The sequence below is a fragment of the Macaca thibetana genome, chromosome 4 (genome assembly GCF_024542745.1).
Source record: "Macaca thibetana thibetana isolate TM-01 chromosome 4, ASM2454274v1, whole genome shotgun sequence".
Taxonomy (NCBI): domain Eukaryota; kingdom Metazoa; phylum Chordata; class Mammalia; order Primates; family Cercopithecidae; genus Macaca; species Macaca thibetana.
The window spans coordinates 44,962,225-44,985,787 of record NC_065581.1 but is presented as its reverse complement, the minus strand read 5'-3'; the positions used below and the strand labels follow the sequence as shown (position 1 = coordinate 44,985,787).

General features: G+C 45.8%; 1 protein-coding gene across 18 annotated transcripts in view; it reads left to right on the top strand.

The window, feature by feature from the left end:
- The window catches only part of MRPS18A (mitochondrial ribosomal protein S18A), a 564,209-nt gene that overhangs the window by 191,951 nt on the left and 348,695 nt on the right, over window positions 1–23,563 (top strand). The window contains exon 1 of one of the 18 annotated variants that reach the window (XM_050787024.1): window positions 4,498–4,501. The exons of 14 other annotated variants lie outside the window; for them this stretch is intronic. The gene's annotated coding sequence lies outside the window, so the exon portion shown is untranslated. Of the gene's footprint in view, window positions 1–4,497; window positions 4,502–4,550; window positions 4,555–9,606; window positions 9,611–10,524; window positions 10,529–23,563 lie in introns of those variants that run through there. 3 more of the 18 variants (XM_050787023.1, XM_050787013.1, XM_050787028.1) reach the window with 3 other exon arrangements.

The following is a 23,563-nucleotide window of genomic DNA, read 5'->3' as shown; positions in this document are numbered from 1 at the left end:
ATGAGGCTTCGCTGACTGGTTGGTGAGGCACGGGGCCTTACTGTGAAGGAGGCGGAGAGGGTTGGGTTTTAAAGGAGGAAAGGGGTGTGGGGACAGAGGCTGAGTAGACAACCAACCGTGAGGACCAAAGTGTCCCCGGGGGAGAGGACTCTGCTTCTGTGTCGTTCAACCAGCTGGGCCTGTGATCCTACTCTGGAGATTTAGTTTGACTCCAATTCAGTTAGAAAATATTTGTTGAGAAGATGGAACTCCTGAGGGAGTTTATTGTAATGCGAGAGAGTGAGAGTGGGGCTAGGGTACAGGACTGGGAGAGAAGGCGGAAGCTGCGAAGCTGCAGACAGGAGGTCTGAGCGCTCCAGCCCTTCTCTCTGAGGGAAGGAGTTAGGAGGGACTCAGTGAGTCCCTTTTTGGGCTGGGTTGGACACAGGGGACTGATTGACTGAGGTAACCTTTGAGGTAAGAGGTCTGGGTGGGAGGGCACCTATCCCAAGCCAAGGTCCCCTAACTTTTCTCCTGACCCTCAGGTAGGTCTTGTCCTTGCCCCTGAGCCACAGAGGACAGGAAGAAGAGAAGGAGGGCTGTGAGTCAAGAGCCTACCTGGGGGGAAAGAAAAAACACAGGAAGTGACTCAAGGCCTGTAGGGTGGCCAGGTGGCCAGCAATGCCCCAGGATGGACCCTGAGGGAGTTGCCTGAGGGAAAGGGTCCCCTCCCCAGAGGCTGCCGGTGCATGCCATCCTGGCTATTTCTGCCAACCATGTTTCCCACAAATCCTTCCCCTCCTCACCACAGCAGGCTGGCTGCCCACTCACCCACAAACCCCACGGCCAGCTGTTGCAATTCCCCTGGCTCTGGTCCACCCCCTGCATCCGGGAGGCTCAGCACCTCTGACCCCAGAGGGTGGGTCAACCCCTTCCCCTGCCTCTCTCCCTGGCCTTCACACCCTGAAGGAAGAGATTCCAGAGCCACTAGAGGGTGGGGGTCTTCTGAGCCAAGCAGTGGCCCCTGTGTGCATGCACAGTGAGGTGGAGGATCTGGGTCCAGGCAGAGTGACAGGATGTGAAGGTAGAGGGAGACCCACAAACCGCTGGATCCCTTCTGTGTGCACTGTCAGAGAGGCCTTTGTCCTGCCCACTGGAAGCCAGGACCCCAGTGAGTATTAAAGTGATATTTTGCCTTCTTTTACCACTGTTTTTATGTATTAAGCTTCCTTAGGGACCTCCAAAGAGAAGTGGATGGGCCAAGGCATGATTAAAACATACTATTTAAAAAATATGTTACATGTAAGGTTAACAACTTGTTTTTTTCACTTATGTTAGACTTCCTTCCATAATAGTATATACATAAAGCTTCATTATTCTTTTTTATTTTTATTTATTTATTAAATAGAGACAGGGTCTTGTTATGTTGCCCAGGCTGATCTGAAACTCCTGGTCTCAAGTGATTGATCCAGCACCTTGGCCTCCCAAAGTGCTGGGATTTAAGACATGAGCCACCGTGCCCAGCCCCTTATTCTTTTCAATAGCAGCAGAGTAGTTCACTCTTTGGATGTGCTATTATTTACTTAACCACCTCCTTATAAATGAAGCTGTGATTTGTTTCCCTTTTTAAAAATTATAAACAATGCTGCCATGAACACCTTTGTGCATATATCTTTGGGTAGTTGCATAAATGCTTTTGGAGGATAATATCCTAGAAGTTAAACTGCTGGGTCAAAGAATATGAACATTTATTTATTTATTTATTTATTTATTTATTTATTTTTATATTTTTTCTGAGATGTAGTCTTGCTCTGTCATCCAGGCTGGAGTGCAGTGGCGTGATCTCAGCTCACTGCAACCTCCGCCTCCTGAGTTCAAGCGATTCTCCTGCCTCAACATTCCGAGTAGCTGTGGTTACAGATGCCCGCCACCACGTCCAGTTAATTTTTGTATTTTTTTTTTTTCTTTTTTTTTTTTTTGAGACGGAGTCTTGCTCTGTTGCCCAGGCTGGAGTGCAGTGGCCGGATCTCAGCTCACTGCAAGCTCTGCCTCCCGGGTTTTTACGCCATTCTCCTGCCTCAGCCTCCCGAGTAGCTGGGACTACAGGCGCCCGCCACCTCGCCCGGCTAGTTTTTTGTATTTTTTAGTAGAGACGGGGTTTCACCGTGTTAGCCAGGATGGTCTCGATCTTCTGACCTCGTGATCCGCCCATCTCGGCCTCCCAAAGTGCTGGGATTACAGGCTTGAGCCACCGCGCCCGGCCAATTTTTGTATTTTTAGTAGAGATGGGTTTCACCATGTTAGCCAGGTTGGTCTCAAACTCCTGACCTCATGATCCGCCTGCCTCGGCCTCTCAAAGTGCTAGTATTACAGACGTGAGCCACTGTGCCTGGCCAGAACATTTAAAATTTAATAGATAATGCCAGGCCGGGCACGGTGGCTCACACCTATAATCCCAGCACTTTGGGAGGCCGAGGCGGGCAGATCACCTGAGGTCAGGAGTTCGAGACCAGCCTGGTCAACATGGTAAACCCCGTCTTTCCTAAAAATAAAAAATTAGCTGGGTGTGGTGGTGGGCGCCTGTAATCCCAGTTACTCTGGAGGCTGAGGCAGGAGAATTGCTTGAACCTGGGACACGGAGGTTGCAGTGAGCCGAGATTGTGCCACTGCACTCCAGCCTGGGTGACAAGAGCGAGACTCTGTCTCAAAAAATAAACTAAACTAAAATAAAATTTAATAGATAATGCCTAATTGCTGTAGATAACGTATTAATTTTCATTCCATCAGCATTGTATGAGATTGCCTGTGTTGCCACATCTTCCACAACACTGTGTAGTATTACCTTCTTCATCTTTGTCAATCTGATAAATGAAAAATTAGACCTTGTTTGAATTTGCATTTAAAATGATTAGTGAGATTGAACATTGTATATATTTTCATTAGCCAGTTGTGTTTTTTGTGAATGATCTGTTTCTTCTTTGCCTATATTTTGCCACTGGATTGTTTAATCTTTTTCTTATTGTTTTTAAAAATGTCTTCTTTTAAATTAGGAAAATTAGCACTTTGTCGTACATCTTGCAGGTACATTTCTCTTATTTTGTCCTTTGATTTTGTTTATGGAGCTTTTTCCTTTAATGTCTGTGTAGGTACATTTGTTAATCTTCTTTGTTATGACTTCTGTTTTGTTCTATGACTAGGAAAATTGCTATCCCAGGTTCACGAAAACATTTACACATATTTTCTTCTGGCACTTTTATGACTATTTTTAAAATGTTTTTCTTTCTTTAAATCTTTGATGCTGTTGGAGTTTATGTCCGTGTTAGGAGTGATGTAGCGAATCCAGATTTATTTATTTTTGATCCAAATATCTGACTAGTATCTCAATTTACTGAATTGAATTCTCATGTTTATTTGGGCCTATTTAACATTTTTTTATTCTTTACAATTGATCTGTATGCAGGCACCAGTCCCATGCTATTTTAATTATTGTAGCTGTATAATATTTTTGAAAAATGTTTTATAGTGCTACTCTTTCCTTGTTAGTTTACTTATTTTTCCCTCCAGGGATGTTCTATTCATTTATATTTATTTTTCCAGGGGAATTTGTATGTAATCATTTTGTCACATTATCCCCCCAAAACAGCTGATATTTTGTACAGAAGTATGCTGAATTTATAGTTTAATTATGGTGACATTGACATGCTTACAATATTACTGACTTTTTATCCAAGAAGAAGGTCTTTCTCCATAGATTCAAGTCTATGTGTAAGTCCCTCATTTGGCTTTTACAGCTATTTCCATGTATCTGCACATTTTTTTCTATATGTTTTATGTTAGGTTTTTGTTAACCTTATTAATAGGATGTTTTTCCATATTCTTTTATTAGTTATTTCTTGTATTTAGGAAATCTTGTTTTTAAACTAGCCACTTTGATAAATTCCTGACAATTACTAAAAGTTCTTTAGCTGATTCTCTTGGAATATCCAAGCATAGAATAATATCATCCAATGGTAATAACTACTTTCTTTTTTATAATACTTATATCTCTTATTTTATTTTTCATCTAACTGCATTGTTGAGTAATTGCAGAACAATGTTGAATACTAATGGTGATCGTTTATGGGGAGAGCTGATGTCAACTTTAATAGGACTACTTTTAGAGTCTCCCCATTAAACATGTTGGGAAAATTAATCTATTTTACATGTTAATATAGTAGGTTGTGTTGAGTTTCCCAGAATTTGGCTTTCTTGTACTTCTGGAAAGAATCATACTTAGTCTTGGCACATTCTTTTGTCAACACAGTTTTCATCAATACTCCCTTCCTTAGCTCAGAACTTCCTCCGTCGCTCATCTTCCTCCCTGGAAGCAGAGGCACAAAGTCAGGGCTGGAGGTGTGCGGCGGGGGCATGGCCAAGCAAGAGCTGAGGCTCAGGACGTAACTGTCTGCCTCCTGTCTCAAAGGAACGAGGATCCACAAGAGCCTCCCCAAGGCTGACAGAGGATGTGGAGATGAGCAGGGGGATGAGAAGGCCTGGGGAAGGGAGGAAGGCTGGAGAGGACTGAAGAGCAGGGGGCAGGGGTCCTTGGAAGAAAACCAGGACTCTTCTGCTTGCCACCTGAGGAAACCCTGCACCTCTGTCACCCTCAGGACTATCTTGAGCCCTAGTCTTTTGAGAGAGGCATGATCCAGAACCTTGGGCCTCTCCCAGGCTAGTGGACTCAATGCAGGCACAGGTGGCTACTTCTACACTAGGGCAGGGGAGGCTAAAGGAGAGCCCTGAAGGTGGCAGGAGGTCAGGAAGACATCAGCCTGGCGTGGCTACTTCTTAACATTTGCAGCATGCAGCCTTCATGCAGCAGCTTCTGAAAGCAGTGACCACGCCCTCCACCCCAACCCCTCCAGCATCCCTAGGACTATTCTTTGGTCCTGAATATATGATGTCACCACACCCTCTCTCCATTTCCTGAAGCAGTTTTGAAGTCCTCTGGCCATGACCCTTTCTTAGGAACCTGGCTGACTTCATCATCACTCTTGGGTGAACACTGCTGTGCCCAGGGCTTGCTGGAGAGAGGAGAGGGTTAGAGGGAAGGAGGGGACTTTCCAGTGTGGACAGGGACTGAAGTGGCAGAGGGCACCCCTGTGGGTGATGTGCTGAGGTCAGGTAACCAGGAGACAAGAGGACCCTTTAGATGTCCTCCCTGAGCTGCCCTTCCTTTCCTTACACCTGTCAGCTCTAGGAGCACAGGAGAGGAAATTCCTTGACCTAGAACCTTAGCATCTTCCAGGCCTACAAACCTTTAATTAATGCAGTCATTTAAGAGGAAGGAAGGTGGTTTTCGTGGCTGTGTTTGTATTACTTGAGTGAGTATAGACACATTCTCCACTCTTTCATCAGGAGAGAAAATAGAGCATATAGACAGGTGTGGGGGTAAACTGAGTTTCAGGCAAAGTGAGAAGAGCATGGCCAGCCATTGACAGGAGGCCAGCATGAGTGAGTGGTGGACACTCTGCTCTGGAGGCAGGGGACTGAATGACCTCTGGATGCTGATGAAGCTGTGAGCATTAAAGGGTTCTTGAATCTTTTCCTGCTACTTTTGGTGAATTCCAGTGGGAAAACTGAAGCCAACCCTATTTCCCAGCCATAGGAGACTGGGAATATAGTGGGAAGGCTGGTCAGCAGGAAGGGTCTCCTGCCATCAGTCTGGGGCTAAGGACAGAAATCCAGCTTCTGGCAAAAGGCAAGAGCAAGGCGGGTCCCAGCTTTTGGGGAGCCAGGACCCTGGGCAGGCACTAAAGGCAGGGACTTGGATAGAAAGGGGCAAGATGGGCCCTGGAGGTTGGATGTGCACACACAATGAGGGCTAGGCCTTCAGAATGAGGTGGGGTGCGCGGCAGAATGAGGAACCCTTTGGGCATTTGAGGTACAACCCAGGAGGGCTTTCCCTGGAGTCATCTTGCAAAATCATGGTGGATTCTTGACTTGTGTGGCTTCCTGTGGAAAAGTAGGTGCCACTGGTGGATCCTGTTAAGTGCGCTGGCATGAGTCTTACTCATTTCCAGTCTTCTCAATTTCTGCACCAGGCCCAGGCCTCCAGGGGAAGTTTCTAGTAAACGCGTCCCAGATGTGCTGTATGAGGCTAAGCCAAGAGGGCAAGATGACTACTTTTTGGAAAAACAATGCAATTTCCCTAAAAAATCCTCTTCTTTGGACAGATACCACCTGGTGTTAGCAGCTTAGGGACACCAACAGCCCCTCCCCTCCCTAGAACGAGGGATCCTCAGACTTGGAGGGATCCTCTCCAAACTGTGCTAGAAGCAAAGGAGAGATGTGGCAAAAGGGGAAGATGGGAGATACAGCAGAAGGCAAAGTTAGAGAGAATGTTCTCTGCTTTTAAGGGCTTATGCAGTTAGATGGGGTCCACCTGGATGACCCAGGAAAATATCCCGATTTTAAGGTCTTTAACCTTAATCACATCTGCAAAGTCCCTTTTGACAAGTAACATAATGTATTCACAAGTTCCAGGCATTAGGGTGTGGACGTCTTTGGGAGACATTATTTGGCCTACCACAGCATTTATGCATTTAGTCTTTTCTCCAGGCACATTATCTTTGTAAGGAAATATTTGTAAAGTGTGCAGTATTGTCTGTTGGCAACTTGATATAATTTCCCTCCCCTAACCTATGCTTCCCTGGCCAGCAGGGGCTGGAAGCCAGGGAGCTACAATCCTCAGAATCCTCGCCAGCCAATGAGAGGCAATTTCACAAGATTTGGCAGATGGAAAAGAAGCATAAATCATAATATTTTCCTGGTGGCAGCTGTGGGCAGCTGTGTGGGCTTCAGCAGATAGGAGATTTTTGAGAAGCCTCCAGGCATTTTCTTTGCTTTGGTGCTAGAGGCTCAGGTATCATGTGGTTTCAGCAACTTCCTAACACTCTAAAAGCTAGCAAACAACCCAAGCCAGCCTTTCCACACCTTTGTATACACTCATTCCCAGGACTAAATCCCTTTCTGCTTGAAATGCCTAGAGTGGCTCCCATAGTCTTAACTGACTGACACAAGGACCTTGTTGAATATAATGATTTGTAACCAGCTTGCTTTCACTTAATAATAGATCATGAAGACAAACCTGCATGCAGGTCTTTTAGGAGTCTTAAAATTTTCCACAAAATGTGAGTTTTCAGGCCAGGCGCGGTGGTTCATGCCTGTAATCCCAGCACTTTGGGAGGCTGAGGTGGGCGGATCACTAGGTCAAGAGATCGAGACCATCCTGGCCAACATGGTGAAACTCCGTCTCTACTAAAAATACAAAAATTAGCTGGGTGTGGTGGCACATGCTTGTAGTCCCAGCTACTTGGGAGGCTGAGGCAGGAGAATCGCTTGTACCCGGGAGGTGGAGGTTGCAGTGGGCTAAGATTGTGACACTGCACTCCAGCCTGGTGACAGAGTGAGACTCGGTCTCAAAAAAAAAAAAAAAAAAAAGTAAGTTTTCATGGCTGTCAGCTATCCCATCACATGGATGTATCATAATTTATTTAGCCAAGACCCTATCGTTAGACATTCAGGTGGTTTTCTGTTTTTCACTTTTATAACCCACACTATCAAGAACATCCTTGGCCATGAATCTGTGCGCACAGTCAGGAGCATTTAATTACAAGATATTCTTGAAGCACATTTTTTAGTTAAAGGACATTAACTTTTTGAAACCTTTTATGGCTGTTTCTAGATAAGTCATCTGTGTTTTCTTCCCTTGGCCTCCAGGACACTGCCCTCTCCCGGTTCTCCTCCCACCTCTCTGGCTGTGCCTTCTTGGTCTCCTCAACCTCCGAACACTGGAAAGCCCTAGGGCTCAGTACTGGCACATCTTCTGTCTCTCCTCTGTGTTTACTCCCTTGGTAAACTAATTCACTGTCATTGCTTTAATACTATTTATATGCTCATGACCCTTTCATTTATATCTTAGGCCTGAGCCTTTCCCCTGAACTCCAGACTTGTGTATTCAAATTGTCTGCTTAACATCTCTCCCTGGAGGTCTAATGAGAAGATCAAAATCAGTATGTCCAAAACTGAGCATCTGATCTGCTCTTCCAAATCTTCATTCCCTATAGTCTTCCCTCTCACAGTTAACTCCCTCCTCCAGCTTGCTCAGACCCAAAAACCTTGGAGTCATCTTTGACTTCTCTCTCTCTTTTCCTTACTCCCTGTCCAATCAATGAGTAAATCCTATCAGCTCTATCTATCTTCAAAATACATCCATAATCTGGCTGAGTGTGGTGGCTCATGCCTGTAATCCCAGCACTTTGGGAGGCCAAGGTGGGTGGATCACTTGAGTTCAGGAGTTCAAGACCAGCCTGACCAACATAGAGAAACTTGTCTCTACTAAAAATACAAAAAATTAGCTGGGCCTGGTAGCACACACCTGTAATCTGAGCTACTTGGGAGGGAGACTGACACACGACCATCTTGAACCCAGGAGGCGGAGGTTGCAGTGAGCCAAGATTGCCCCACTGCACTCCAGCCTGGGTGACAGAGTGACACTCCATCTCAAAAACAAAAACAAAAACCATCCATAATCTGACCACGTCTCACCCACTCACCATGACCACCTGGGCCAAACCACCTACCTCTCTCAGCTGGATTATTGCATGGCCCCCAACTGGTCTTCCTGCCTGCCCCTTTGCTTCGCCAATTCTCAGCAGTGGCCAGACTGATCCTGTTAAAAGCAGATCAGATCATGTCACCCTTCTGCTCAGAACCCTCTGGTGGCTCCCATTTCCTCAAGCAAAAGCCAACATCCTTATAGTGGCCACAAAACCTTAACCAGCCCCTACCCTATTGCCCCCTGACTTCCTCTCCCCACTCTCGGCTCACTCAATCCACCAATCCACTCTAGTCCCTTGAGCCTTCTTGCTGTTTCTCAAACATCCCAAGCAAGTGCCCACATTGAACCATTGCATCAGCTGTTCCCGCTGCGTGGGACACCTTCCCCAGATGTCCATGTAATGGGTTCCCTTGCTTCCTACAAATGTCCTCTTTGTACAGAAGGGGCCTTTTCTGACCCCTTCATCTAAAATGGCAGCCCCTAGTCATCCTAACACTCTCCTTTTCTACTTTAGTTTTCTCCATAGCATATATCACCATCTATCAAGTATGTATTAACATAAACTCACTAATTTTCTAATTTTGTTTCCTCTCTATGCCTCTTTTCATTTAAAAGTAAGAGTAAGCTCTTTGAGGGACAAATGCTTTTTCTGTTTGGTTACTGATGTCTGCCCTAAGAGAGCACTGGAGCATAGCAGTTGAATGAGAAATATTTCTTAAACGAATACATGAATTTGTTATTTTCCTTCTAGTCTACAGTCCTAAGGCAACACAGAAGGCTCCAATGTAGACTATTTGTGAAGCATGTCACAGTTCACATATGTGTTACACTTAACTCTGCAAGATTCTGGCAGAGAGGAGGGTGCAGTGGCGATAAATGTTGCCTCCTATGTGAGGGATGTGGATGTGTTAACTAACCTGATGGCGGGAATCATGCCACAATATATACATATATCAAATCATCACACTGGACACTTTAAAAATATACAATTTTATCTGTCAATTATACCTCAGTAATGCTTGAAGGGGGTGGGGAAGAGCATTGTTTCACTGTTAACCCTTTTTGTGCCATAGTTTTTTGTTTGTAAAATGGGGGAAATAATAACAGTCATCTCATAGAGTTGTTAGAATTAAGTAAGATAATTCATGTAAATAATTCACATAGTGTCCAGCACATATCAATCACAAATAATTATAAGGTACTTTATTCCCATTTTATAGCAGAGGAATCTGAGGCTCAGAAAATTTAAGAATTTGCTACAGGTTGCACAGTGAGAGGTAGAGTGAGGTTAGAACCTCTGACTTCCAATTCATCATACTTTCTCCATTAAACTCAAGTTATAGAATAACCTAATTAAGGGTGTGGGACTCTTCCCCTAAAGCCCTAAGTCCAAAAAGAGCTGTGGAGCCTCTTGATTTCCTTCTTTTGTTTGAATCCTCCCCTAGACATTTCTGGCAAAGTCATCAGCTAACCTCTATTGGAATAATCTGTGCCTGGAGGACCCACTGCTTGCCGGGCTGCGTATCCACAATAAGGCATTTTGTCATGCTATAGGATCAAGGTGGCAGACGGTGTTAGGCGCCTGCTTTTCCTCCCCACCCTCCTTCCTAATACAATTCCAGTTCTCTTTAGGGCGGCAGCAGCAGTGTGCCCAGCAAAGGCTAGACTTTCCGGGCTCCTTTGCAACTAGGGTGGGCCTAGACATGGACCTGGCCATGTGTCTCTCTCCAGGCCTGAGGTCTGGTGGAGAGAGCCTGTGGGCAGCTCTAGGGAGGGTCTGCCCCCTGAGACATGGAGGTGGCAGGCCCAGGCTGTACTCCTGGGCTTCCCATCCCTGGTTGTGCCAAGGAGGGGTGTGGTGGTGCTGGGGGAGGGAAGGGAGTCCTGGTGAGTGGGGAGCATGTCCTTGAAGGATCAACTGTATTGTTCTCTTGCTTAAAGGGGGGGATTCTCAGCAGGCATCATGCTCTGCTCTTCTCTCTCCCCATTTTTCTTGCGTAGAATGTGGATGTGATGGCTGGAAGTCCAACAGCCATTCTCTGAGCATGAAGGAGGGAGCCACAAGTTCAGGCAGGAGGGGCAGAAAGCTAAAGGGAGCCCGGGCTGTGGATGGCAGCACACACGGCTGTAACATCAGCGGTAGCCTGCTGCCACCTTTGTGCATCTCACTGTGCAAGGAAAATAAGCCCTCCTCAGTGATGCCTCTGAAAAAACTAAATATCCAGCAGCAGAGGGAGGGCTAGATAAATTACAGCACCCCATGTGGTGTGATATGTGGCCTTGAAAAATCGTATTGTGCATGACTGTTTATGAAGGTGGGAAGTTATCACTGAAAAATACGAATTCTAAGGGTATCTTCAGCATAGTGTCAATGTCAAAAATATGTATATGTGCCCCGTGCTCCCCAACTCTAGCTTTCTCGGGGTATACTGTGCCCCAGCAGCTACTGCTCTTATTCCGGACTGCCACTGCTTCCCCCACTATACCTTGTGGCCTGAAGGGCAGAACTGCGTCTCGCCTTTCTGGAGCCTGGGGGCCTTGCCCAGGCCCCAGCACAGACCAGGCAGATAGTAAACATCTGTGGAATAATTGAATGAGGAATTGGCAACCAGAAACTCCATGCCACCCTTTGCTGCCTGCTCAAGGTTGGTGGCCTTGAGGGTCTGGGGTCCTCAGGTGCCTGTGTTTCCTGGTCCTGCTGACCTCTCTTGGCTGGTTCTCTGCCAGGCGCTATAACCGCACTCACATTGGTCTCCCAGGCCAGAGGTGGTGGTCTCCACCCCTGGCTGCTTATGAGCTTGTCTGGGGGAGTTTGCAATAGTTACCAATGCCTGGGTCTCATCTCACACCAGTGGAATGAGAAGCTCTAGGAGTGGGCTGGCTGTGAAGCCCAGGGACCAGCTGCCTGCTGTCCCTACACAGCCCCTGTGACAGACAGTGAGGAATAGGGCTCAGTTATGATCCTGGAAGAGGAGCTCAGCTCTTGCAGGCCACTGCGTGGCTGTGAAGAGATCATCCCTGCACCATTTCACTGTACATAAGCAGGGTTCTGGCCGCCCCTCCAGGGAGCCCTCTAGGAGCTGCCATCCCACCTGAATGGATGACCATGTGGGAGTCCCATAGACCAGGCCCTCTCTAAGGCTTTACCTAGATTAACTCGTTTAGTCCCCACAGCAGGCTGTGACGTGGGTATCACTATCACTATTGCTCTCACCATCTGCATTTTACAGAGGGGCCAACTCAGACACAGAGAGGTTAACTAGCCTGCCCCAGGTCATACACCTGGCCAGGGACAGGGTGGGGTAACGTCCCAGGCAGCCTGGTGCCAGGGTCTGGGTTGATATGTCTCAGCACCTTCTGTGTGCTAGGGACCTTCCCACAAAGCAGCAGTTTCAGAAACTTGAAAGGGAGAAGATATGGGTGAGAATTCAAAAGAAACAGGAATATTGAGAACAGCATACTCTTCTGCACTCTTTTCCAGATCAATCTTGGCTGTGGGTGTCGCTTCTGCATTTGTTTCCTTCTGACCCTGTCCTTGTTCTCTCCTGCTTGTCCTTCTGAAACCCTTCCCCTTGTCCCCAAAGAACCCAAGCTCCCTTTAATGGAATGGTGCTGTAATTGCATTACCGCCAGGCCCGCTTGCTTGGCCGCCGGACGCAGGTGAGCATCCAGTGGGTGAGGCAGGGGCAATGGAGACAGATGGCGCCTGAAGGGAGATTCGATTACCTGCTTCTTTCCCAAAGCCAATCCTCCTGGTAACTGCGTTATGGCCTGTTATTGATAGACTTCCTCTCTGCTGCTGCTGGAGATTTGGTTTGTCTGTGACTTTTTACATCCGTAGGAACTCAAAGACAAATGAGGCAGGGCCCAACTCGGAAGTCTAGGGAGGACAGAGGAAGGAGGCGGCAGGGATGAGTGCTGCAGGGACCAGGGGGAGGCAAGGGGTCAGCCAGGGCCACGTTAGAGCTTGGGGTGAGGAGCATTTGGTGAGACAGGCAGAGAGGATGGGGCTGGAGGCAGGCATGCTGGGGCCTTCAATGCCAGGCTGAGAAGGCTGGTTTGTGAGAATTGGGAGCTTAAGCTAGGCTCCTGAGCAAGGACAGTGACAGGCGAAAATGGCTTTGGGGAAGAGGAGCAAGCGGTTATGGCAAACACAGGGCAAGATAAGGACTGCTGGGGCCCCTGTCTGCCCCTGAGTACAGAGGATGAACCAGTGGCTTGGACTCACTGGGTTCAGACCAAGGAAAAAGGGAAGTGAGGCAGACACCCAGAGACACTGGGTTAGACCCTTGCCTATGCTAACTCTCACTCAGTCCTGGAAGCAGGCCTATAAGGCATCTTGGTGTAGCAACCTGGAAATGGCAGCCTGGTGAGGATGAGTCATCGCCGGCTCACACAGTGGAGCGGAGGTCCCACCCGGCCATCCTGATGCCAACGCACGTTCTCCCCAGTGAGCAGCTCGGCCTTCCAGGGCTCGAGAGGCCAGGGGTGATGTCCGGTGGGGCAAGAAATAGCCACACACTTTCCTAACCCCTCTTCCCTGCACTTAGAGCTCACAACAATGGCCATTGCAACTAGCCACTGCCTCCCGAACACATCAGCTAACACATGTGCTCTATCTAAATGATCCTCACTTGACAAACAAGGGCATGGAGCTCAGAGAGGTCAATGGCCTGTCTGGACCACACAGCAGCTGCATGTGACGGGCTGAGCAGCGCTTCCACTGCAAGCCTGTCTGGTTCCCTTCGCCACACTGTGCCCATCCCCAGACTCTGGCTCCTGTATTCCCGGACTCCACTTTCTCTAATCCTGGGATTAGTGAGGAGGGGGAATTGGCAGCGTGGCTCAGAACAAGCTGCTCAGCATGGAAACTTTCTCTGAGCATCCCCAGGCCTGCCTCATCCCCACTTTGTCTCCCTCTTATATCCCAGACCTCTCTCTCTTCAGGCCTGAAGGGTCTGTCCCCTGAGACATGGAGGTGGCAGGCCCAGGCTGTACTCCTGGGCTTCCCATCCCTGGTTGTGCCAAGGAGGGGTGTGGTGGTGCTGGGGGAGGGAAGGGGGCCCTCGTGAGTGGGGAGCATGTCCCTGCAGGAAGCCAAGAGTCTCGGAGGAGGACCAAGAATGGCTGGGTCTCAGCCCAGCCCCTAATCCCTCTGCACACACTCCCTTCCCTAAGGATTTTCCCTTGGAAAAATCTGTTTAATTTTCTCAGCTCAGAGACAATGAATGGAGGATTTGGGGTGGGGTGAGGATGGGTGATGGAGGAGGCCCATGGAGTTTGCCATGGGAAAAGGTAAGCAAATGGCAAAACCGGTCTCTGACATGACCCCTCCTCAGAAAGAAGCTGGAAGCTCAAGCCTGACTATAGGACCAGCACAGCCCCTGGCCAGCCGCATGCTGCAGAGGCTCTGGCTGACTGTCTCTGCTCGCCTATTTTGTTGTTTGCATGTTCTCAGAATAGAAGACCCCTAAAGACAGAAACTGCATGTGTCCTGCACAGGAAATCTTGTATTGGTGAGCGTAATTACTGTGGTGGGGTGGACAGTGACGGAGGTGGTCATAGTGGTGGAGGCCACAGTGGGCGTGATGACGGTGACAGTGTAGTGGTGACGGGGGTGGTCATGGTCACGGAAAATCCTGAAACCATGATGAGCACGGGGAGAGGGGGCAGAGGCTAAGAGATGGGCTTTGTAACTCGACAAACTTGCGTGTCCATCCCAGGCCTACCTCTCTCTAGCAGTCACCTGGGCAAGTCAGCCTCTCTGAGTCTCACTTTCCTCATCAGAAAAATGAGATTAACAGGAGCTATTGGTGGAGTGCAGGGCTCTGAACGTTGCTACCCAGGGTGGGCACTGAATCCCTCAGTTTTTTTCATTTCCTGGGGTTCTTTAGCCCCTCTGTCTGCCCAAGAGTCTTCCCTTCTGCCCACAAACTTCCTCCAGTTATTCCCACTAGCTCTTCCCTGAATCACCACCTCAATTCCTTCCTTCAGAGCCCCACACATTCTAAAAAAGAAGTCTACACACACTGCCTCTATTTCCTGACCTCCCACTTGTTCCTAGCCCCTCTCAGCAGCCTTCTGGTTCCAAACCCTATGGAAACTGCTCTCACCAAGTCAGCAGAGGCCTCCTCTTCTCAGCCTCAACTTCTTGGGGGAAATTGGTTCTAGGGCCAGCAAGACTTCGAAAGAGCCTCTTCCCAGCAGGTTCAACCTCCCATCATCTGGAAGTCTTTCTGCTCCCCTCAGGGAACTCCCACCAAGCCCTCTTGAAGGTTGGTGCTCTGAGGGCATCCTTCTCTCTCTGTGCACTCACCATCAGAGTGATTTAGCTCCCCTTGTTCCAATTCCAGTTGGCCACAAGCAGCTCCCAAGTCAATTTCTCTGGTTCACTGTCCATTAGCTGACCCAGCTAGAACCCCACCCCTGGCCCCTGACGCCTCTCCTGCTGGACTCTTCAGCAGGCTGGATGAAGGCCATCAGTGCTGAACTCACCGTACTCTTCCAAGATCTGCCTGCTCCTCCCCATCACCCCAGAGCAAGCCCTTGGCTCCTCTCCCCTTCCTAGAAACTCCCACCAGTGTTGTCAGTTCTCTTGGGTCACGGTTCTTTAAAAATGAGCACAGAATCTAATTTTATTTTCAAAACATGAAACCACTTCACATTTAACTTTGCTCTTATTAAGTCTATTATCCTGACTCATCCTCTTTGGTATTAAAGTCAATAAATCATATAAATCTTGAAACTTTTTAACTCCGAAAAATAAACTCTGTTATGACAATCCTTGACGTGTTAATCTGTGTTGTGTAAACTGTTAGCTTTAAAACACAAAACGTCTTTTTAGCATGGTTGTGTCTCAGAAATTTCCTGCACATCATTGTGCTTGCTTTTAGTAACAGCAGACTAGGTAATGGTGATCAATCTTCTTGCTGAGGGAAACTAGAAGAGCTATATATTAAAAAAAAACCAAACTACCACTACCACCACAACACCAGACCGTTTGAAGTATCTGAGCACTAATAAGACAAACAAGATAGTAGATAATTATTGAGCTAGGATATGGAGAGGACTGAGACTAGGGAGGTGAGCTTGGCGTTTTTTTTGTTTGTTTGTTTTTGTTTTTTTTTTTTGAGACAGGGTCTTATTCTGTTGCTCAGGCTGGAGTGCACTGATGTGATCACAGCTCATTGCAGTCTTAACCTCCTCGGCTCAAGCAATCCTTTTACCTCAGCCTCCTGAGTAGGTGGGGTAACAGATGTGCACCACTACACCCAGTTAATTAAAAAAAATTTGTTTGTTTTTAGAGATAGGGTCTTGCTATGTTGTCCAGGCTGGTCTGGAACACCTGGATCAAGTGATCCTCCTGCCTCAGCCTCCCAAATTGCTGGGATTATAGACTTAAGTCACTGCACCTGGCTGAGCTTGGCTTTTAAATGCTTTTCCTCTGGGAATGGAGGGAGTGAGTGACTGAGAGCTTGAAAGGTTGATCAGAGCTTTTCAGGATCTGGGGCTATGAGACTGGGCCTACCAAGAGGAGCATTTAGTAAACCTCCTTGCTTTGGGTTGAGACCCCAAAGGGCTGTGCCTAAGGACTAAGGATAAACTGGAAGTAGACAGGTTCTTACAGCGACTGTAGCTCTGCTTTGACTCATCTCGATTCCTGAAATTGGATTAAGGTGACCCAGTGTTGCTAGTGCCCTCAGGGTCTTGCAAATCTTCTCTGGAAGAAGATGTCATCCTGGTGTCAGCTAATTTCTACAAACAACTTTGCACCTGCAAGGTCCAGGACACAAAAAAACAAAACAAAAACAACTCACACACACACACACACACAAACAAATAAAACACACACACACACACACCCCAAAACCAAAACCAAAACCAAAAACCAAACACATGAGACTAGACAACATGAACAAACATAAAAGCATATACAACAGGGGCTCTAGATGTTGGAATTATCAGATCCAGATTTTATAATTAAAAAAACAGCAATGCTTATTATGTTCAAGGAGATGAAAAATACATGATGGAAATAGACATGATTTGAGAATTTTGGCAGGCAATTGAAACTTTGTTAAAAAAATAAAAATTCTAAAACTGAAAATTATAATACCTAAGACTAAGAATTCAATGGATAGGTTTAAAAGTATATGAGACATAGCTGAAGAAAGGATTACTGAATTAGAAGCTAGATTAGAAAAAATATCCAGGCCAGACATGGTAGCTCACGCCTGTAATCCCATCACTTTGGGAGGCCGAGGTGGGTGGATCACTTGAGATCAGGAGTTCGAGACCAACCTGGACAACATGGTGAAACCCTGTCTCCGCTAAAAAAAATACAAAAATTAGCTGGGCGTGGTGGTGCATTCCTGTGGTCCCAACTACTCAGGAGGCTGAGGCAGGAGAATTGCTTGAACCCAGGAGGCAGAGGTTGTAGTAAGCTGAGATCATGCCACTGCACTCCCGCCTGGGTGACTCCAGAGCCAGTCTCCTGAGCGAGACTCCATCTCAAAAAAAGACAAAAAAAAAAATATCCAGAATGAAGCATGGAAAGGTAAAAGAATGAAAAATATAGAAGACAGTCTAAAAGACATAGAGAAAGCAATTAGGATGTTGAAGAGAATAGGGCAAAAACAATCTATGAAGGGATAATGGCTGAGACCTTTCCAAAACTGATGAAAGATATCAGTCCATATACTCAGTTAAGCCCAAAGAACCTAAAGCAAGATAAATAAAAAGGAACCTGCACCTAAGCCTATCAGAGTTAAACTGAAGAGTGCAGCTTTTCTATCAGAGTAAAACTAAAACCTGATCATTAACGATAAGGAGATCTTAATTTTTTTTAATTTTTATTTATTTATTTATTTTGAGACAGAGTCTCTGTCATCCAGAATGGAGTGCAGTGACACGATCTTGGCTCACTGCAACCTCCACCTCCTGGGTTCAAGCGATTCTACTGCTTCAGGCTCCCAAGTAGCTGGGACTACAGGCATGCACCACCACGCCCAGCTAATTTTTGTATTTTTAGTAGAGACGGGGTTTCACCATGTTGGCCAGGATGGTCTCAATCTCTTGACCTTGTGATCCACCTACCTCCCGGGTTCAAGCGATTCTCCTGCCTCAGCCTCCCAATTAGCCAGGATTACAGGTGCGTGCCACCATGCTCAGCTAATTTTTGTATTTTTAGTAGAGATGGGGTTTCATCATGTTGGCCAGGCTGGTCTCAAACTCCTGACCTCAAGTGATTCACCTGCCTCAGCCTTCCAAAGTGCTGGGATTACAGGTGTGAGCCACAGCACTCGCACTCAGCTAAGGAGATCTTTTAATAAACAGATTACCTTCAAAGGGGCAACAATTAGTCATGCAGCTAATTTCTTAATGGAAACAATGGAAGCCAGAATATGATGGAATTCTTTAGAGTCCCATATGAGATGGAAAAGAACAAAGTAAGTGTTTTTCTCAACATGGAACACTTCTGGCATATATGTGGCGATTTCTCCCTGCCAACAATCAGCTCTCTAGAGGACACCAATTGAGGGTCAACACTGACACTAACTGAATTCAATACTGACACTAACTGAAGTTAATGTAGATCACACAGGTCTAAGGACAGTCCCACAAGACTGCCTCCCACTTCAGATGACAATTACAAGTCCCCGGTTGCAATGTATATTTCTGACTAGCAGGCTATAAACTGGGGGTTTCCCTTCTCCTCAGGTTCAATTAAATTTCTTGAGAGGCTCACAGAACTCAAGGTAACACTTTACTTACTATTGCCAATTTATCACAAAGAAAATTTTGAAAGATACAGATGAACAACCAGATGGGAGAGCTACGCAAAGCGAGGTATGAGGGAAGGGGTGTAGACTTCCATGTCCTCTCCAGGAACACCACCTTCTAGGAACCACCACGTGTTCAGCAATCTGGAGGCTCTCTGAATCCAGTTCCTTTGGGTTTTTATGATTGATCACAACATTGGCCATTGGTGATCAACTCAACCTGCAGCCTTTCTCTCCTCTCCAGAGGTTGGGGCGGGGGGTCTGAAAGTTACAACACTCTAATCACATGGTTGGTTCCCCTGGCAACCAGCCCCATCCTGAGGCTATCCAGGAGCCCCCAGTCACCAGACATCTCATTAGCTACAAAAGATACTTATCACTTAAGAGATTTCAAAGCTTTTAGGAGCTGTGTGCCAGGAAACTGGGATGAAGACCAAATATAGTCATGTGTCTGAGAAATGCATCATTAGGCAATTTCATCGTTGTGTGAACATCATAGAGTATAATTACACAAATATAGAGGGTATTGCCTACTCTTCTGGGCTATATGGTTCTAGGATACAAACCTTTATATCATGTTACTGTGCTGAATATTATAGGCAATCGTAACACAATGGTAATTATTTGCATATCTAAATATGGAAAAAGTACAGTAAAAATACAACATAAGAGATAAAAAAGGGTGCACCTGTAGAGGGCACTTACCATGAACGGAGCTTAAAGGACTGAAAGTTGCTCTGGGTAAGTCAGTGGGTGAATGGTGAGTAGGTGTGAAGGCCTAGGACATTACCGTATACTGCTGTAGACTTCATGAACACTGTACGCTTGGGCTACACTAAAACTATTTTTAAAATTTTCTTTCTTCTGTAATAAATCAACCTTAGTTTACAGTAACTTTTTAACTTTATAAGCTATTTAATTTAAAAAGTTTTTGATTCTTTTGTATTAACATTTAGCTTAAAACAAAAACACATTTATAGCTGTGCAAAAATATTCTTTTAAAATACTTTAATTCTGTAACTTTTTTTCTATGAAAATTGTTTTTAACCTTTAAAAGTTTTTTGTTAAAAATGAAGACACAAGATTTAGCTTAGGCCTATACAGGGTCGAGATCATTAACATCACTGTCTTCCACCTCCACACCTTGTCCCACTGGAAGTTTTTCAGGGTTAATAACACACGGAGCTGGCCGGGCGCGGTGGCTCAAGCCTGTAATCCCAGCACTTTGGGAGGCCGAGACGGGCGGATCACGAGGTCAGGAGATCGAGACCATCCTGGCTAACACAGTGAAACCCCGTCTCTACTAAAAATACAAAAAAAATTAGCCGGGCGAGGTGGCGGGCGCCTGTACTCCCAGCTACTCGGGAGGCTGAGGCAGGAGAATGGCGTGAACCCGGGAGGCGGGGCTTGCAGTGAGCTGAGATCCGGCCACTGCACTCCAGCCTGGGCAACAGAGCCAGACTCCGTCTCAAAAAAAAAAAAAAAAAAAAAAAACCACGGAGCTGTCATCTCTTCTGATAACAATGCCTTCTTCTGGAATACCTCTGAAGGACCTGCCTGAGGTTGTTTTACAGTTAACCTTTTTTTTTTTTTTTTTTTTTTTTAGTAAGAAAGAAGATTATACTCTAATGATTAAAAGTATAATATGGTAAATACATAAATCAGTATCATAGTCATTTATGAACGTTATCAAATATGTACTGTACATAATTTTAAGTGCTATACTTGTATGTGACTGGCAGCACAGTAGGTTTGTTTAAACCAGCATCACTACAAAGACATAAATAACATGCTGCACTATGACGTATGATGGCTGCACTGTCACTAGGCAATGGGAACTTTCAGCTCCATTATAATTTGATTAAACTTCTGTTAAGTATGTTGTATGTTATTGACCATAATGTTTTGTGGTGCATGACTGTATACATTTCTTATCGTAAATAAAAATGTTACAAGGGCTAAAATAAAATGGGCAGCCTACAATTTAATGCCCAGAAAAAAGTATTCAAGAAGGAAGGTGAAAGAAATATATTTTTAGAAAAATAAAACTGACAAGTAATTACCAGCAGATCTGCATTAATAGGACATTTTTTTGGGAGAAGAAAATAATTCTAAATAGAAGAATAGAGATGCGGGAAAGAATAAAGAGCAATGAAAATGGTATACATGTGGATAAATAGCAAATATATGCTACATATAAATAAAAATAATGATGATGTTTGGGAAGAGTTAAGGTTTTTAAGGTTCTTGCATTTATTTTGGGGAGAGCAAAAGAATCAATTAACATTAGGATTTGTTAAGAAGGCATGCTGTAATCTCTGGGTGGCTACTAAAAAATTATAAAAATGTGAATAATTTCCATATTCTAAAAGAGGGATAATTAAATAAAATAATTCCAACAGAAGGCAAAGAAAGGAGAGAAAAAGGAGCATAGGTAAGTAGGACACATAGAAAGCACTTAGTATCGGTTGAAGTCCAAATAAACAGTAATTTCATTATATATAAAATGACTATTTTTTTTCCCATTAAAAGGCAAAGATTTTCAGACTTATTTTGGATAAGAACCCAAATCTGGCCAGGCACAGTGGCTCATGCCTATAATCTCAGCACTTTGGGAGGCCAAGGTGAGAGGATCACTTGAGCCCAGGAGCTAGAGACCAGCCTGGGCAACACAGAGAAAACCCATCTCTACAAAAAGTACAGAAATGATCTGGGCATGGTGACGCATACCTGTTGTGAGCAGTGAGCATGTAGTGAGCCGTGATCATGCCACTGCACTTCAGCCTGGGCAACAGAGTAAGACCCTGTCTCATAAAAAGAAAAAAGAATCCAAATCCAGCTACACGCTATACATAGATGTACCTGAAATATAGAGATAAAGAAAGATAAAAGTTAAAGATAAAACATGTAACACTAACAAAAACAAAAAGCTAGTGCAGCTATGTTAAAATCAGACTAAATCGATTTTAAAGCAAAGAGCATTGCTAGATATACAGACATTTCACAATGATATAAAAGTTCAATTTTTCATGAAGATGTAATAATTCTACATTTGTAGGCACCTGATAACTTGGCCTCAAAATATAGCTGGGCCTCTGTATCTGTGGGTTTCATATCTGTAGATTCAACCAACTGCAAATCAAAAATATTTGAGGAAAAAGCAATAAAAAATAACAATGCAAAATAAGAATAATACAAATAAACAATACAGCATAATAACTATTTATATGGCATTTACATTGTATTAGGTATTATAAGTATTCTAGAGACGATTTAAAGTATATAGGAGGATGTGCACAGGTTATATGCAAATACTAAGGAACTTTAGCATTCCGGGATTTTGGTATCTGCAGGGGTCCTGGAACCAACCCCAATACTCAATTTGACATGCAAAGTCCTCTATGATCTAGCCTCAGGTCACCTTTCTTTCATTCTCCATCTTCCACGGCTCTCCTTTCCAAAGCCTGTGCTCATTTCCCAGCCACCTTCACTCCTGGGCTCTAGTCCTTTCCCCACTATTTCCCATTTTGTCTGTTGTGCCCTTTCCTACTTTCGGGAGTCACAGGTCCACAAGTCATCCTTCAAAGCTTAGCTCAAATGACACCTCTACAAAATCTTCCCAGTGACTCACATTAGTCTTCATCTGTCCCATCATGCCCCAAACTTAGTGACTGCTAGTGGATTTTGAGGCTAAATACCACTGAAATCGCCAAGAAACAGAACTCTTGGATCCTCCTTATTAGAATACTTATGAGACAAATTTGCTGGGTAACCTTGGGCCAGTCCCTTATCCTCGCTGGTTCTTAGTTTCTACAACTGTACAATAAGTACTTTGGACTAGAACTGGTGTTTCTCCAAGGAGAATAGGGGTGCAATTCTTCACTATGCAAACTGCCTTGTCCATTGTGGGATCTAGCATGCCCGGCCTGGGGCACCCAATGCCAGAACATCTCTAATCACTGTTACAATGAAAAATATTCCAAAACATTTTCAAACACTCTAGACACCATCTCCACTAGACTGGGTGATTCCTTAGGATCTTCCAGGTGAGACACTCTTGGAATCCTCTGGTTGGTGTGTAGGGACCACTGGTGGCCCAGAAACATGCAGAGGCCTGGGCAGTGGACCAATGGTGGGGAATAAGCTGGAACGAAGCTGGAGATGACGCCCAGGCCATATCCTGGCTCCTGAGGGCAGAACTAGTGCTCAGATTCCCAGCCTTCAAAGGGGCATGAAATCCCAAATGGCTCAGGCCTTCTTTTTTTGAAATGGAGTCTCACTGTGTCACCCAGGCTGGAGTGCAGTGGCGTGATCTTGGCTCACTGCAACCTCCACCTCCTGGGTTCAAGCAATTCTCTTGCCTCAGCCACCTGAGTAGCTGGGACTACAGGCGCCACCACTACATCTGGCTAATTTTGTATTTTTTTAGTAGAGATGGGGTTTCACCATGTTGGCCAGGCTGGTCTTGAACTCCTGACCTCAGGTGATCCACCCGCCTTGGCGTCCAAAATGCTGGGATTACAGGAGTGAGCCACCACTTCCAGCCTGTCAGGCCTTCTTGTCTGGGGAGCTCCAGTCTGTCCTGAAGAACAGAATCCAGCCAGTAGGTAATGCCCCTGGTGAGGAATGGCTCACCCGTAGCAGGACTCTACAGGTGGGGCTGGCTGGGGCTAGGTGGGAGTCATGGACTCCCAGTGATATTAATGATCCAGTGGAGCTGGAATAGCAAGCAAGAAGAGTCAGTTGTCCTATGCAGGCTATCATAGGAGGTTGGGTGGGGTGGGTTGGGGGACAGTTGTGACTTGGGCAGATGGAGAGGGCTCAAGACTGACCACTAGGCATGCCAGCAGTGGTTACAGACAGCAGAATGGTTGTGTTGCCTTCCTGCTGGGGAGAATGCAAACACACCTGATTGTCCAGACTGGGTGGTGGAGCAGTAGGGGCAGAGAAAGTTCTCGTGTAAATGAGCGTGATGAAAGGCAGCAAAGAGCGATGAGGCAACTGCAGAGCCGCCTCTCCTCAGAGGTGGTTTGTGGTGGGGCTCTGGGGGAAACCAGAGTGTTGCCCAATGTTAAGAGCTCAGAGTGAGTTTTCAGGAAGTTCTGGGAATCGTTGCAGTTGTTGATTCACTGAGTCATCCATTCAACAAGGATCTCCGGGGTCCGAATGAGAACACCCCCAATCTTTTACATGTTCTGGG